We start from the raw sequence: 10,421 nt of genomic DNA, 5'->3' as shown, positions 1-10,421 counted from the left end.
CAGATGTAGACCTCGACGCGTGACGTAACTTGGTGAGGCTCGGGGAAAAACAGCGCCCAACGTGGGGCTCGAACCCACGACCCTGAGATTAAGAGTCTCATGCTCTACCGACTGAGCTAGCCGGGCACGCAGGAATTGACTCTGCACACAACATCTCGTTTGTAAAAGATCAGCATAGTTCAGCAAAAGAAAAAAACCAGGATGGGGGGGAAGAAACAGAGGTAGAACTCGACGTGCGACGTAACATGGTGAGACTCGGGAAAAAAACAGCGTCAACCGTGGGGCTCGAACCCACGACCCTGAAATTAAGAGTCTCATGCTCTACCGACTGAACTAGCCGGGCACGCAGGAATGGACTCGGCACACAACATATCGTTTGTAAAAGATCAGCATAGTTCACCAAAAGAAAAAAAACTAGGATGGCTGGGAAGAAACAGATGTAGACCTCGACGCGTGACGTAACTTGGTGAGGCTCGGGAAAAAACAGCGCCCAACGTGGGGCTTGAACCCACGACCCTGAGATTAAGAGTCTCATGCTCTACCGACTGAGCTAGCCGGGCACGCAGGAATTGACTCGGCACACAACATCTCGTTTGTAAAAGATCAGTATAGTTCACCAAAAGGAAAAAAACTAGGATGGCTGGGAAGAAACAGATGTAGACCTCGACGCGTGACGTAACTTGGTGAGGCTCGGGAAACAACAGCGACCAACGTGGGGCTCGAACCCACGACCCTGAGATTAAGAGTCTCATGCTCTACCGACTGAGCTAGCCGGGCACGCAGGAATTGACTCGGCACACAACATCTCGTTTGTAAAAGATCAGCATAGTTCACCAAAAGAAAAAACTAGGATGGGGGGAAGAATCAGATGTAGAACTCGACGTGCGACGTAACATGGTGAGACTCGGGAAAAAAACAGCGTCAACCGTGGGGCTCGAACCCACGACCCTGAAATTAGGAGTCTCATGCTCTACCGACTGAACTAACCGGGCACGCAGGAATGGACTCGGCACACAACATATCGTTTGTAAAAGATCAGCATAGTTCACCAAAAGAAAAAAAACTAGGATGGCTGGGAAGAAACAGATGTAGACCTCGACGCGTGACGTAACTTGGTGAGGCTCGGGAAAAAACAGCGCCCAACGTGGGGCTCAAACCCACTACCCTGAGAATAAGAGTCTCATGCTCTACCGACCGAGCTAGTCGGGCACGCAGGAATTGACTCGGCCCACAACATCTTGTTTGTAAAAGATCAGCATAGTTCACCAAAAGAAAAAAATTAGGATGGAGGGGAAGAAACAGTAGTTCACCTCGACGCGCGACGTAACATGGTGAGACTCGGGAAAAAAACTGCGTCCCAGGTGGGTCTCGAACCCACGACCCTGAGATTAAGAGTCTCATGCTCTACCGACTGAGCTAGCCGGGCACAGAGGAATTGACTCGGCACACAACATCTCACTTGTGAAAGATCAGCATAGTTCACCAAAAGAAAAAACAACTAGGATGGCTGGGAAGAAACAGATGTAGACCTCGACGCGTGACGTAACTTGGTGAGGCTCGGGAAAAAAACAGCGCCCAACGTGGGGCTCGAACCCACGACACTGAGATTAAGAGTCTCATGCTCTACCGACTGAGCTAGCCGGGCACGCAGGAATTGACTCGGCACACAACATCTCGTTTGTAAAAGGTCAGCATAGTTCACCAAAAGAAAAAAAACTAGGATGGCTAGGAAGAAACAGATGTAGACCTCGACGCGTGACGTAACATGGTGAGGCTCGGGAAAAAAACAGCGCTCAACGTTTGGCTCGAACTCACGATCCTGAGATTAAGAGTATCATGCTCTACTGACTGAGCTAGCCGGGCACGCAGGAATTGACTCGGCACACAACATCTCGTTTGTAAAAGATCAACATAGTTCACCAAAAGAAAAAAAAACTAGGATGGCTGGGAAGAAACAGATGTAGACCTCGACGTGGGACCTAACTTGGTGAGGCTCGGGAAAAAAACACCGCCCTACGTGGGGCTCGAACCCACGACCCTGAGATTAAGAGTCTCATGCTCTACCGACTGAGCTAGCCGGGGACGCAGGAATTGACTCGGCACACAACATCTCACTTGTAAAAGATCAGCATAGTTCACCAAAAGAAAAAACAACTAGGATGGCTGGGAAGAAACAGATGTAGACCTCGACGCGTGACGTAACTTGGTGAGGCTCGGGGAAAAACAGCGCCCAACGTGGGGCTCGAACCCACGACCCTGAGATTAAGAGTCTCATGCTCTACCGACTGAGCTAGCCGGGCACGCAGGAATTGACTCTGCACACAACATCTCGTTTGTAAAAGATCAGCATAGTTCAGCAAAAGAAAAAAACCAGGATGGGGGGGAAGAAACAGAGGTAGAACTCGACGTGCGACGTAACATGGTGAGACTCGGGAAAAAAACAGCGTCAACCGTGGGGCTCGAACCCACGACCCTGAAATTAAGAGTCTCATGCTCTACCGACTGAACTAGCCGGGCACGCAGGAATGGACTCGGCACACAGCATATCGTTTGTAAAAGATCAGCATAGTTCACCAAAAGAAAAAAAACTAGGATGGCTGGGAAGAAACAGATGTAGACCTCGACGCGTGACGTAACTTGGTGAGGCTCGGGAAAAAACAGCGCCCAACGTGGGGCTTGAACCCACGACCCTGAGATTAAGAGTCTCATGCTCTACCGACTGAGCTAGCCGGGGACGCAGGAATTGACTCGGCACACAACATCTCACTTGTAAAAGATCAGCATAGTTCACCAAAAGAAAAAACAACTAGGATGGCTGGGAAGAAACAGATGTAGACCTCGACGCGTGACGTAACATGGTGAGGCTCGGGAAAAAAACAGCGCTCAACGTTTGGCTCGAACTCACGATCCTGAGATTAAGAGTATCATGCTCTACTGACTGAGCTAGCCGGGCACGCAGGAATTGACTCGGCACACAACATCTCGTTTGTAAAAGATCAACATAGTTCACCAAAAGAAAAAAAAACTAGGATGGCTGGGAAGAAACAGATGTAGACCTCGACGCGGGACCTAACTTGGTGAGGCTCGGGAAAAAAACACCGCCCTACGTGGGGCTCGAACCCACGACCCTGAGATTAAGAGTCTCATGCTCTACCGACTGAGCTAGCCGGGGACGCAGGAATTGACTCGGCACACAACATCTCACTTGTAAAAGATCAGCATAGTTCACCAAAAGAAAAAACAACTAGGATGGCTGGGAAGAAACAGATGTAGACCTCGACGCGTGACGTAACTTGGTGAGGCTCGGGGAAAAACAGCGCCCAACGTGGGGCTCGAACCCACAAACCTGAGATTAAGAGTCTCATGCTCTACCGACTGAGCTAGCCGGGCACGCAGGAATTGACTCTGCACACAACATCTCGTATGTAAAAGATCAGCATAGTTCAGCAAAAGAAAAAAACCAGGATGGGGGGGAAGAAACAGAGGTAGAACTCGACGTGCGACGTAACATGGTGAGACTCGGGAAAAAAACAGCGTCAACCGTGGGGCTCGAACCCACGACCCTGAGATTAAGAGTCTCATGCTCTACCGACTGAGCTAGCCGGGCACGCAGGAATTGACTCGGCACACAACATTTCGTTTGTAAAAGATCAGTATAGTTCACCAAAAGGAAAAAAACTAGGATGGCTGGGAAGAAACAGATGTAGACCTCGACGCGTGACGTAACTTGGTGAGGCTCGGGAAACAACAGCGACCAACGTGGGGCTCGAACCCACGACCCTGAGATTAAGAGTCTCATGCTCTACCGACTGAGCTAGCCGGGCATGCAGGAATTGACTCGGCACACAACATCTCGTTTGTAAAAGATCAGCATAGTTCACCAAAAGAAAAAACTAGGATGGGGGGGAAGAATCAGATGTAGAACTCGACGTGCGACGTAACATGGTGAGACTCGGGAAAAAAACAGCGTCAACCGTGGGGCTCGAACCCACGACCCTGAAATTAGGAGTCTCATGCTCTACCGACTGAACTAGCCGGGCACGCAGGAATGGACTCGGCACACAACATATCGTTTGTAAAAGATCAGCATAGTTCACCAAAAGAAAAAAAACTAGGATGGCTGGGAAGAAACAGATGTAGACCTCGACGCGTGACGTAACTTGGTGAGGCTCGGGAAAAAACAGCGCCCAACGTGGGGCTCAAACCCACTACCCTGAGAATAAGAGTCTCATGCTCTACCGACCGAGCTAGTCGGGCACGCAGGAATTGACTCGGCCCACAACATCTTGTTTGTAAAAGATCAGCATAGTTCACCAAAAGAAAAAAATTAGGATGGAGGGGAAGAAACAGTAGTTCACCTCGACGCGCGACGTAACATGGTGAGACTCGGGAAAAAAACTGCGTCCCAGGTGGGTCTCGAACCCACGACCCTGAGATTAAGAGTCTCATGCTCTACCGACTGAGCTAGCCGGGCACAGAGGAATTGACTCGGCACACAACATCTCACTTGTAAAAGATCAGCATAGTTCACCAAAAGAAAAAACAACTAGGATGGCTGGGAAGAAACAGATGTAGACCTCGACGCGTGACGTAACTTGGTGAGGCTCGGGGAAAACAGCGACCAACGTGGGGATCGAACCCACGACCCTGAGATTAAGAGTCTCATGCTCTACCGACTGAGCTAGCCGGGCACGCAGGAATTGTCTCGGTACACAACATCTCGTTTGTAAAAGATCAGCACAGTTCACCAAAAGAAAAAAACTAGGATGGAGGGGAAGAAACAGATATAGACCTCGACGTGCGACGTAACATGGTGAGCCTCGGGAAAAAATCAGCGTCCTCCGTGGCGCTCGAACCCACGACCCTGAAATTAAGAGTCTCATGCTCTACCGACTGAGCTAGCCGGGGACGCAGGAATTGACTGGGCACACAACATCTCGTTTGTAAAAGATCAGCATAGTTGACCAAAAGGAAAAAAAAACTAGGATGGCTGGGAAGAAACAGATGTAGACCTCGACGCGTGACGTAACTTGGTGAGGCTCGGGAAAAAACAGCGACCAACGTGGGGCTCGAACCCACGACCCTGAGATTAAGAGTCTCATGCTCTACTGACTGAGCTAGCCGGGCACGCAGGAATTGACTCGGCACACAACATCTCGTTTGTAAAAGATCAGCATAGTTCACCAAAAGAAAAAAACTAGGATGGGGGGAAGAAACAGATGTAGACCTCGACGTGCGACGTAACATGGTGAGACTCGGGAAAAAAACAGCGTCCACCGTGGGGCTCGAACCCACGACCCTGAAATTAAGAGTCTCATGCTCTACCGACTGAACTAGCCGGGCACGCAGGTATTGACTCGGCACACAGCATCTCCTTTGTAAAAGATCAGCATAGTTCACCAAAAGAAAAAAAAACTAGGATGGCTGGGAAGAAACAGTTGTAGACCTCGACGGGTGACGTAACTTGGTGAGGCTCGGGAAAAAACAGCGCCCAACATGGGGCTCGAACCCAGCACCCTGAGATTAAGAGTCTTGTGCTCTACCGACTGAGCTAGCCGGGCACGCAGGAATTGACTCGGCACACAACATCTCGTTTGTAAAAGATCAGCATAGTGCACCAAAAGAAAAAAAAAACTAGGATGGCTGGGAAGAAACAGATGTAGACCTCGACGCGTGACGTAACTTGGTGAGGCTCGGGAAAAAACAGCGCCCAATGTGGGGCTTGAACCCACGACCCTGAGATTAAGAGTCTCATGCTCTACCGACTGAGCTAGCCGGGCACGCAGGAATTGACTCGGCACACAACATCTCACTTGTAAAAGATCAGCATAGTTCACCAAAAGAAAAAACAACTAGGATGGCTGGGAAGAAACAGATGTAGACCTCGACGCGTGACGTAACTTGGTGAGGCTCGGGGAAAAACAGCGCCCAACGTGGGGCTCAAACCCACGACCCTCAAATTAAAAGTCTCACGCTCTACCGACTGAGCTAGCCGGGCACGCAGGAATTGACTCGGTACACAACATCTCGTTTGTAAAAGATCAGCACAGTTCACCAAAAGAAAAAAAACTAGGATGGAGGGGAAGAAACAGATATAGACCTCGACGTGCGACGTAACATGGTGAGACTCGGGAAAAAATCAGCGTCCACCGTGGGGCTCGAACCCACGACCCTGAAATTAAGAGTCTCATGCTCTACCGACTGAACTAGCCGGGCACGCAGGAATGGACTCGGCACACAACATCTCGTTTGTAAAAGATCAGCATAGTTCACCAAAAAAACTAGGATGGCTGGGAAGAAACAGATGTAGACCTCGACGCGTGACGTAACTTGGTGAGGCTCGGGAAAAAGCAGCGCCCAACGTGGGGCTCAAACCCAGCACCCTGAGATTAGGAGTCTCATGTTCTACCGACTGAACTAGCCGGGCACGCAGAAATTGACTCGGCACACAACATCTCGTTTGTAAAAGATTAGCATAGTTAACCAAAAGAAAAAAAAAACAAAGATGGCTGGGAAGAAACAGATGTAGACCTCGACGCGTGACCTAATTTGTTGAGGCTCGGGAAAAAAAAGCGCCAACCGTGGGGCTCGAACCCACGATCCTGAGATTAAGAGTCTCATGCTCTACCGACTGAGCTAGCCGGGCACGCAGGAATTGATTCTGCACACAACATCTCGTTTGTAAAAGATCAGCATAGTTCAGCAAAAGAAAAAAACCAGGATGGGGGGGAAGAAACAGAGGTAGAACTCGACGTGCGACGTAACATGGTGAGACTCGGGAAAAAAACAGCGTCAACCGTGGGGCTCGAACCCACGACCCTGAAATTAAGAGTCTCATGCTCTACCGACTGAACTAGCCGGGCACGCAGGAATGGACTCGGCACACAACATATCGTTTGTAAAAGATCAGCATAGTTCACCAAAAGAAAAAAAACTAGGATGGCTGGGAAGAAACAGATGTAGACCTCGACGCGTGACGTAACTTGGTGAGGCTCGGGAAAAAACAGCGCCCAACGTGGGGCTTGAACCCACGACCCTGAGATTAAGAGTCTCATGCTCTACCGACTGAGCTAGCCGGGCACGCAGGAATTGACTCGGCACACAACATCTCGTTTGTAAAAGATCAGTATAGTTCACCAAAAGAAAAAACTAGGATGGGGGGGAAGAATCAGATGTAGAACTCGACGTGCGACGTAACATGGTGAGACTCGGGAAAAAAACAGCGTCAACCGTGGGGCTCGAACCCACGACCCTGAGATTAAGAGTCTCATGCTCTAACGACTGAGCTAGCCGGGCACAGAGGAATTGACTCGGCACACAACATCTCACTTGTAAAAGATCAGCATAGTTCACCAAAAGAAAAAACAACTAGGATGGCTGGGAAGAAACAGATGTAGACCTCGACGGGTGACGTAACTTGGTGAGGCTCGGGAAAAAAACAGCGCCCAACATGGGGATCGAACCCAGCACCCTGAGATTAAGAGTCTCATGCTCTACCGACTGAGCTAGCCGGGCACGCAGGAATTGACTCGGCACACAACATCTCGTTTGTAAAAGATCAGCATAGTGCACCAAAAGAAAAAAAAAACTAGGATGGCTGGGAAGAAACAGACGTAGACCTCGACGCGTGACGTAACTTGGTGAGGCTCGGGAAAAAAACAGCGCCCAATGTGGGGCTTGAACCCACGACCCTGAGATTAAGAGTCTCATGCTCTACCGACTGAGCTAGCCGGGCACGCAGGAATTGACTCGGCACACAACATCTCACTTGTAAAAGATCAGCATAGTTCACCAAAAGAAAAAACAACTAGGATGGCTGGGAAGAAACAGATGTAGACCTCGACGCGTGACGTAACTTGGTGAGGCTCGGGGAAGAACAGCGCCCAACGTGGGGCTCGAACCCGAGACCCTGAGATTAAGAGTCTCATGCTCTACCGACTGAGCTAGCCGGGCACGCAGGAATTGACTCGGCACACAACATCTCGTTTGTAAAAGATCAACATAGTTCACCAAAAGAAAAAAAACTAGAATGGCTGGGAAGAAACAGATGTAGACCTCGACGCGTGACGTAACTTGGTGAGGCTCGGGAAAAAAACAGCGCCCAACGTGGGGCTCAAACCCACGACCCTGAGATCAACAGTCTCATGCTCTACCGACTGAGCTAGCCGGGCACGCAGGAATTGACTCGGCACACAACATCTCGTTTGTAAAAGATCAGCATTGTTCACCAAAAGAAAAAAAATTAGGATCGCTAGGAGCAAACAGATGTAGACCTCGACGCGTGACGTAACTTGGTGAGGCTCGGGAAAAAAACAGCGCCCAGCGTGGGGCTCGAACCCACGACCCTGAGATTAAGAGTCTCATGCTCTACCGACTGAGCTAGCCGGGCACGCAGGAATTGACTCGGCACACAACATCTCGTTTGTAAAAGATCAGCATAGTTCACCAAAAGAAAAAAAAACTAGGATGGCTGGGAAGAAACAGATGTAGACCTCGACGCGTGACGTAACTTGGTGAGGCTCGGGAAAAAAACAGCGCCCAACGTGGGGCTCGAACCCACGACCCTGAGATTAAGAGTCTCATGCTCTACCGACTGAGCTAGCCGGGCACGCAGGAATTGACTCGGCACACAACATCTCGTTGGTAAAAGGTCAGCATGGTTCACCAAAAGAAAAAAACTAGGATGGCTGTGAAGAAACAGATGTAGACCTCGATGCGTGACGTAACTTGGTGAGGCTCGGGAAAAAAACAGCGCCCAACGTTGGGCTCGAACTCACGATCCTGAGATTAAGAGTCTCATGCTCTACTCACTGAGCTAGCCGTGCACGCAGGAATTGACTCGGCACACAACATCTCGTTTGTAAAAGATCAACATAGTTCACCAAAAGAAAAAAAACTAGAATGGCTGGGAAGAAACAGATGTAGACCTCGACGCGTGACGTAACTTGGTGAGGCTCGGGAAAAAAACAGCGCCCAACGTGGGGCTCAAACCCACGACCCTGAGATCAAGAGTCTCATGCTCTACCGACTGAGCTAGCCGGGCACGCAGAAACTGACTTGGCACACAACATCTCGTTTGTAAAAGATCAGCATAGTTCACCAAAAGAAAAAAAACTAGGATGGCTGGGAAGAAACAGTTGTAGACCTCGACGCGTGACGTAACTTGGTGAGGCTCGGGAAAAAACAGTGCCCAACGTGGGGCTCGAACCCACAACCCTAAGATTAAGAGTCTCATGCTCTACCGACTGAGCTAGCCGGGCACGCAGGAATTGACTCGGCACACAACATCTCGTTTGTAAAAGATCAGCATGGTTCACCAAAAGAAAATTATTTAGGATGGCTGGGAAGAAACAGATGTAGACCTCGACGCGTGACGTGACTTGGTGAGGCTCAGGAAAAAACAGTGACCAATGTGGGGCTCGAACCCACGACCCTGAGTTTAAGAGTCTCATGCTCTACCGACTGAGCTAGCCGGGCACGCAGGAATTGACTCAGCACACAACATCTCGTTTGTAAAAGATCAGCATAGTTCACCTAAAGAAAAAAAACTAGGATGGCTGGGAAGAAACAGATGTAGACCTCGACGCGTGACGTAACTTGGGGAGGCTCGGCAAGAAACAGCGCCCAACGTTGGGCTCGAACTCACGATCCTGAGATTAAGAGTCTCATGCTCTACTGACTGAGCTAGCCGGGCACGCAGGAATTGACTCGGCACACAACATCTTGTTTGTAAAAGACCAACATAGTTCACCAAAATAAAAAAACTAGGATGGCTGGGAAGAAACAGATGTAGACCTCGACGCGTGACGTAACTTGGTGAGGCTCGGGAAAAAAACAGCCCCCAACGTGGGGCTCGAACCCACGACCGTCAGATTAGGAGTCTCATGCTCTACCGACTGAGCTAGCCCGGCTTTTTTTTTTTTTTTTTTTTATTTATTGCCTGGCATGGACATTGTACAGGGCAATCATTGCACACCCATATATTACAATACAAAGAAAAAAAAAGAAAAAAAACAAGCATTGCCATCAGTCCCATTTGTACTGATGTTGTCCTCTTAAAAATACTTAAGGTTTGCCAGGGGTTCAAACCTTGACAACCATTCTGGCTCGATATCCTCTATTTTGCTACACTCAATGAATGCAGACATGCTTTGCCTGAAATAAATTACTGCTGGCTTTGCGTCCGGGTCGAAATGGTATCCGGCCATTCGTGCACGCCATATACAGTGGAGACCGGTCAACATCACTACATCGAATGGGACCCCATCATCATTTGTTACTGCGAGGTACCTTATTCCGTGTGGGTCTAGTGGAAAATCCTTCTTTATTGTCCTCTGTAATATGTCCCAAAAATGTACCCCTTCCCAACAATGCAAAAAAACATGGTCTATTGTTTCTGGTTTCTTACATATCAAGCAGTG

General features: G+C 49.3%; 43 non-coding genes across 43 annotated transcripts; all 43 read right to left on the bottom strand.

Annotated features, from left to right (window-relative positions):
* Positions 1-53: 53 nt before the first annotated feature.
* On the bottom strand, positions 54-126 carry TRNAK-CUU (transfer RNA lysine (anticodon CUU)). Its single transcript has one exon. It is a non-coding gene; the product is annotated as a tRNA-Lys (tRNA).
* Positions 127-270: 144 nt separating this feature from the next.
* Positions 271-343, bottom strand: TRNAK-CUU (transfer RNA lysine (anticodon CUU)). The gene has a single exon. It is a non-coding gene; the product is annotated as a tRNA-Lys (tRNA).
* Positions 344-487: 144 nt separating this feature from the next.
* Positions 488-560, bottom strand: TRNAK-CUU (transfer RNA lysine (anticodon CUU)). Its single transcript has one exon. It is a non-coding gene; the product is annotated as a tRNA-Lys (tRNA).
* Positions 561-702: 142 nt separating this feature from the next.
* Positions 703-777, bottom strand: TRNAK-CUU (transfer RNA lysine (anticodon CUU)). Its single transcript has one exon. It is a non-coding gene; the product is annotated as a tRNA-Lys (tRNA).
* A 142-nt stretch (positions 778-919) lies between these two features.
* Positions 920-992, bottom strand: TRNAR-CCU (transfer RNA arginine (anticodon CCU)). The gene has a single exon. It is a non-coding gene; the product is annotated as a tRNA-Arg (tRNA).
* A 144-nt stretch (positions 993-1,136) lies between these two features.
* TRNAK-CUU (transfer RNA lysine (anticodon CUU)) lies at positions 1,137-1,209 on the bottom strand. Its single transcript has one exon. It is a non-coding gene; the product is annotated as a tRNA-Lys (tRNA).
* Positions 1,210-1,353: 144 nt separating this feature from the next.
* Positions 1,354-1,428, bottom strand: TRNAK-CUU (transfer RNA lysine (anticodon CUU)). The gene has a single exon. It is a non-coding gene; the product is annotated as a tRNA-Lys (tRNA).
* Positions 1,429-1,572: 144 nt separating this feature from the next.
* TRNAK-CUU (transfer RNA lysine (anticodon CUU)) lies at positions 1,573-1,645 on the bottom strand. The gene has a single exon. It is a non-coding gene; the product is annotated as a tRNA-Lys (tRNA).
* Positions 1,646-2,009: 364 nt separating this feature from the next.
* Positions 2,010-2,082, bottom strand: TRNAK-CUU (transfer RNA lysine (anticodon CUU)). The gene has a single exon. It is a non-coding gene; the product is annotated as a tRNA-Lys (tRNA).
* Positions 2,083-2,227: 145 nt separating this feature from the next.
* TRNAK-CUU (transfer RNA lysine (anticodon CUU)) lies at positions 2,228-2,300 on the bottom strand. Its single transcript has one exon. It is a non-coding gene; the product is annotated as a tRNA-Lys (tRNA).
* Positions 2,301-2,444: 144 nt separating this feature from the next.
* Positions 2,445-2,517, bottom strand: TRNAK-CUU (transfer RNA lysine (anticodon CUU)). The gene has a single exon. It is a non-coding gene; the product is annotated as a tRNA-Lys (tRNA).
* Positions 2,518-2,661: 144 nt separating this feature from the next.
* Positions 2,662-2,734, bottom strand: TRNAK-CUU (transfer RNA lysine (anticodon CUU)). Its single transcript has one exon. It is a non-coding gene; the product is annotated as a tRNA-Lys (tRNA).
* Positions 2,735-3,099: 365 nt separating this feature from the next.
* On the bottom strand, positions 3,100-3,172 carry TRNAK-CUU (transfer RNA lysine (anticodon CUU)). Its single transcript has one exon. It is a non-coding gene; the product is annotated as a tRNA-Lys (tRNA).
* Positions 3,173-3,317: 145 nt separating this feature from the next.
* Positions 3,318-3,390, bottom strand: TRNAK-CUU (transfer RNA lysine (anticodon CUU)). Its single transcript has one exon. It is a non-coding gene; the product is annotated as a tRNA-Lys (tRNA).
* A 144-nt stretch (positions 3,391-3,534) lies between these two features.
* Positions 3,535-3,607, bottom strand: TRNAK-CUU (transfer RNA lysine (anticodon CUU)). The gene has a single exon. It is a non-coding gene; the product is annotated as a tRNA-Lys (tRNA).
* A 142-nt stretch (positions 3,608-3,749) lies between these two features.
* On the bottom strand, positions 3,750-3,824 carry TRNAK-CUU (transfer RNA lysine (anticodon CUU)). The gene has a single exon. It is a non-coding gene; the product is annotated as a tRNA-Lys (tRNA).
* A 143-nt stretch (positions 3,825-3,967) lies between these two features.
* Positions 3,968-4,040, bottom strand: TRNAR-CCU (transfer RNA arginine (anticodon CCU)). Its single transcript has one exon. It is a non-coding gene; the product is annotated as a tRNA-Arg (tRNA).
* A 144-nt stretch (positions 4,041-4,184) lies between these two features.
* TRNAK-CUU (transfer RNA lysine (anticodon CUU)) lies at positions 4,185-4,257 on the bottom strand. The gene has a single exon. It is a non-coding gene; the product is annotated as a tRNA-Lys (tRNA).
* Positions 4,258-4,401: 144 nt separating this feature from the next.
* Positions 4,402-4,476, bottom strand: TRNAK-CUU (transfer RNA lysine (anticodon CUU)). Its single transcript has one exon. It is a non-coding gene; the product is annotated as a tRNA-Lys (tRNA).
* A 140-nt stretch (positions 4,477-4,616) lies between these two features.
* TRNAK-CUU (transfer RNA lysine (anticodon CUU)) lies at positions 4,617-4,691 on the bottom strand. The gene has a single exon. It is a non-coding gene; the product is annotated as a tRNA-Lys (tRNA).
* A 144-nt stretch (positions 4,692-4,835) lies between these two features.
* TRNAK-CUU (transfer RNA lysine (anticodon CUU)) lies at positions 4,836-4,910 on the bottom strand. Its single transcript has one exon. It is a non-coding gene; the product is annotated as a tRNA-Lys (tRNA).
* Positions 4,911-5,052: 142 nt separating this feature from the next.
* TRNAK-CUU (transfer RNA lysine (anticodon CUU)) lies at positions 5,053-5,127 on the bottom strand. The gene has a single exon. It is a non-coding gene; the product is annotated as a tRNA-Lys (tRNA).
* A 143-nt stretch (positions 5,128-5,270) lies between these two features.
* TRNAK-CUU (transfer RNA lysine (anticodon CUU)) lies at positions 5,271-5,343 on the bottom strand. The gene has a single exon. It is a non-coding gene; the product is annotated as a tRNA-Lys (tRNA).
* A 145-nt stretch (positions 5,344-5,488) lies between these two features.
* Positions 5,489-5,561, bottom strand: TRNAK-CUU (transfer RNA lysine (anticodon CUU)). Its single transcript has one exon. It is a non-coding gene; the product is annotated as a tRNA-Lys (tRNA).
* A 146-nt stretch (positions 5,562-5,707) lies between these two features.
* Positions 5,708-5,780, bottom strand: TRNAK-CUU (transfer RNA lysine (anticodon CUU)). The gene has a single exon. It is a non-coding gene; the product is annotated as a tRNA-Lys (tRNA).
* Positions 5,781-5,925: 145 nt separating this feature from the next.
* On the bottom strand, positions 5,926-5,998 carry TRNAK-UUU (transfer RNA lysine (anticodon UUU)). The gene has a single exon. It is a non-coding gene; the product is annotated as a tRNA-Lys (tRNA).
* Positions 5,999-6,143: 145 nt separating this feature from the next.
* Positions 6,144-6,216, bottom strand: TRNAK-CUU (transfer RNA lysine (anticodon CUU)). Its single transcript has one exon. It is a non-coding gene; the product is annotated as a tRNA-Lys (tRNA).
* A 138-nt stretch (positions 6,217-6,354) lies between these two features.
* TRNAR-CCU (transfer RNA arginine (anticodon CCU)) lies at positions 6,355-6,427 on the bottom strand. The gene has a single exon. It is a non-coding gene; the product is annotated as a tRNA-Arg (tRNA).
* Positions 6,428-6,573: 146 nt separating this feature from the next.
* Positions 6,574-6,646, bottom strand: TRNAK-CUU (transfer RNA lysine (anticodon CUU)). Its single transcript has one exon. It is a non-coding gene; the product is annotated as a tRNA-Lys (tRNA).
* Positions 6,647-6,790: 144 nt separating this feature from the next.
* Positions 6,791-6,863, bottom strand: TRNAK-CUU (transfer RNA lysine (anticodon CUU)). The gene has a single exon. It is a non-coding gene; the product is annotated as a tRNA-Lys (tRNA).
* A 144-nt stretch (positions 6,864-7,007) lies between these two features.
* On the bottom strand, positions 7,008-7,080 carry TRNAK-CUU (transfer RNA lysine (anticodon CUU)). Its single transcript has one exon. It is a non-coding gene; the product is annotated as a tRNA-Lys (tRNA).
* Positions 7,081-7,223: 143 nt separating this feature from the next.
* On the bottom strand, positions 7,224-7,296 carry TRNAK-CUU (transfer RNA lysine (anticodon CUU)). Its single transcript has one exon. It is a non-coding gene; the product is annotated as a tRNA-Lys (tRNA).
* Positions 7,297-7,442: 146 nt separating this feature from the next.
* On the bottom strand, positions 7,443-7,515 carry TRNAK-CUU (transfer RNA lysine (anticodon CUU)). The gene has a single exon. It is a non-coding gene; the product is annotated as a tRNA-Lys (tRNA).
* A 147-nt stretch (positions 7,516-7,662) lies between these two features.
* On the bottom strand, positions 7,663-7,735 carry TRNAK-CUU (transfer RNA lysine (anticodon CUU)). Its single transcript has one exon. It is a non-coding gene; the product is annotated as a tRNA-Lys (tRNA).
* Positions 7,736-7,880: 145 nt separating this feature from the next.
* On the bottom strand, positions 7,881-7,953 carry TRNAK-CUU (transfer RNA lysine (anticodon CUU)). Its single transcript has one exon. It is a non-coding gene; the product is annotated as a tRNA-Lys (tRNA).
* A 145-nt stretch (positions 7,954-8,098) lies between these two features.
* On the bottom strand, positions 8,099-8,171 carry TRNAN-GUU (transfer RNA asparagine (anticodon GUU)). The gene has a single exon. It is a non-coding gene; the product is annotated as a tRNA-Asn (tRNA).
* A 145-nt stretch (positions 8,172-8,316) lies between these two features.
* TRNAK-CUU (transfer RNA lysine (anticodon CUU)) lies at positions 8,317-8,389 on the bottom strand. Its single transcript has one exon. It is a non-coding gene; the product is annotated as a tRNA-Lys (tRNA).
* Positions 8,390-8,535: 146 nt separating this feature from the next.
* On the bottom strand, positions 8,536-8,608 carry TRNAK-CUU (transfer RNA lysine (anticodon CUU)). Its single transcript has one exon. It is a non-coding gene; the product is annotated as a tRNA-Lys (tRNA).
* Positions 8,609-8,970: 362 nt separating this feature from the next.
* On the bottom strand, positions 8,971-9,043 carry TRNAK-CUU (transfer RNA lysine (anticodon CUU)). Its single transcript has one exon. It is a non-coding gene; the product is annotated as a tRNA-Lys (tRNA).
* A 144-nt stretch (positions 9,044-9,187) lies between these two features.
* Positions 9,188-9,260, bottom strand: TRNAK-CUU (transfer RNA lysine (anticodon CUU)). Its single transcript has one exon. It is a non-coding gene; the product is annotated as a tRNA-Lys (tRNA).
* A 144-nt stretch (positions 9,261-9,404) lies between these two features.
* On the bottom strand, positions 9,405-9,477 carry TRNAK-CUU (transfer RNA lysine (anticodon CUU)). Its single transcript has one exon. It is a non-coding gene; the product is annotated as a tRNA-Lys (tRNA).
* A 144-nt stretch (positions 9,478-9,621) lies between these two features.
* On the bottom strand, positions 9,622-9,694 carry TRNAK-CUU (transfer RNA lysine (anticodon CUU)). Its single transcript has one exon. It is a non-coding gene; the product is annotated as a tRNA-Lys (tRNA).
* A 142-nt stretch (positions 9,695-9,836) lies between these two features.
* On the bottom strand, positions 9,837-9,911 carry TRNAR-CCU (transfer RNA arginine (anticodon CCU)). Its single transcript has one exon. It is a non-coding gene; the product is annotated as a tRNA-Arg (tRNA).
* Between the last annotated feature and the right edge of the window lie 510 nt (positions 9,912-10,421).

This window comes from Rhipicephalus microplus, chromosome 3, assembly GCF_043290135.1.
Source record: "Rhipicephalus microplus isolate Deutch F79 chromosome 3, USDA_Rmic, whole genome shotgun sequence".
Classification (NCBI taxonomy): domain Eukaryota; kingdom Metazoa; phylum Arthropoda; class Arachnida; order Ixodida; family Ixodidae; genus Rhipicephalus; species Rhipicephalus microplus.
Note: the sequence above shows the minus strand (reverse complement) of the source record. Positions and strands in the feature narration are given on the sequence as shown.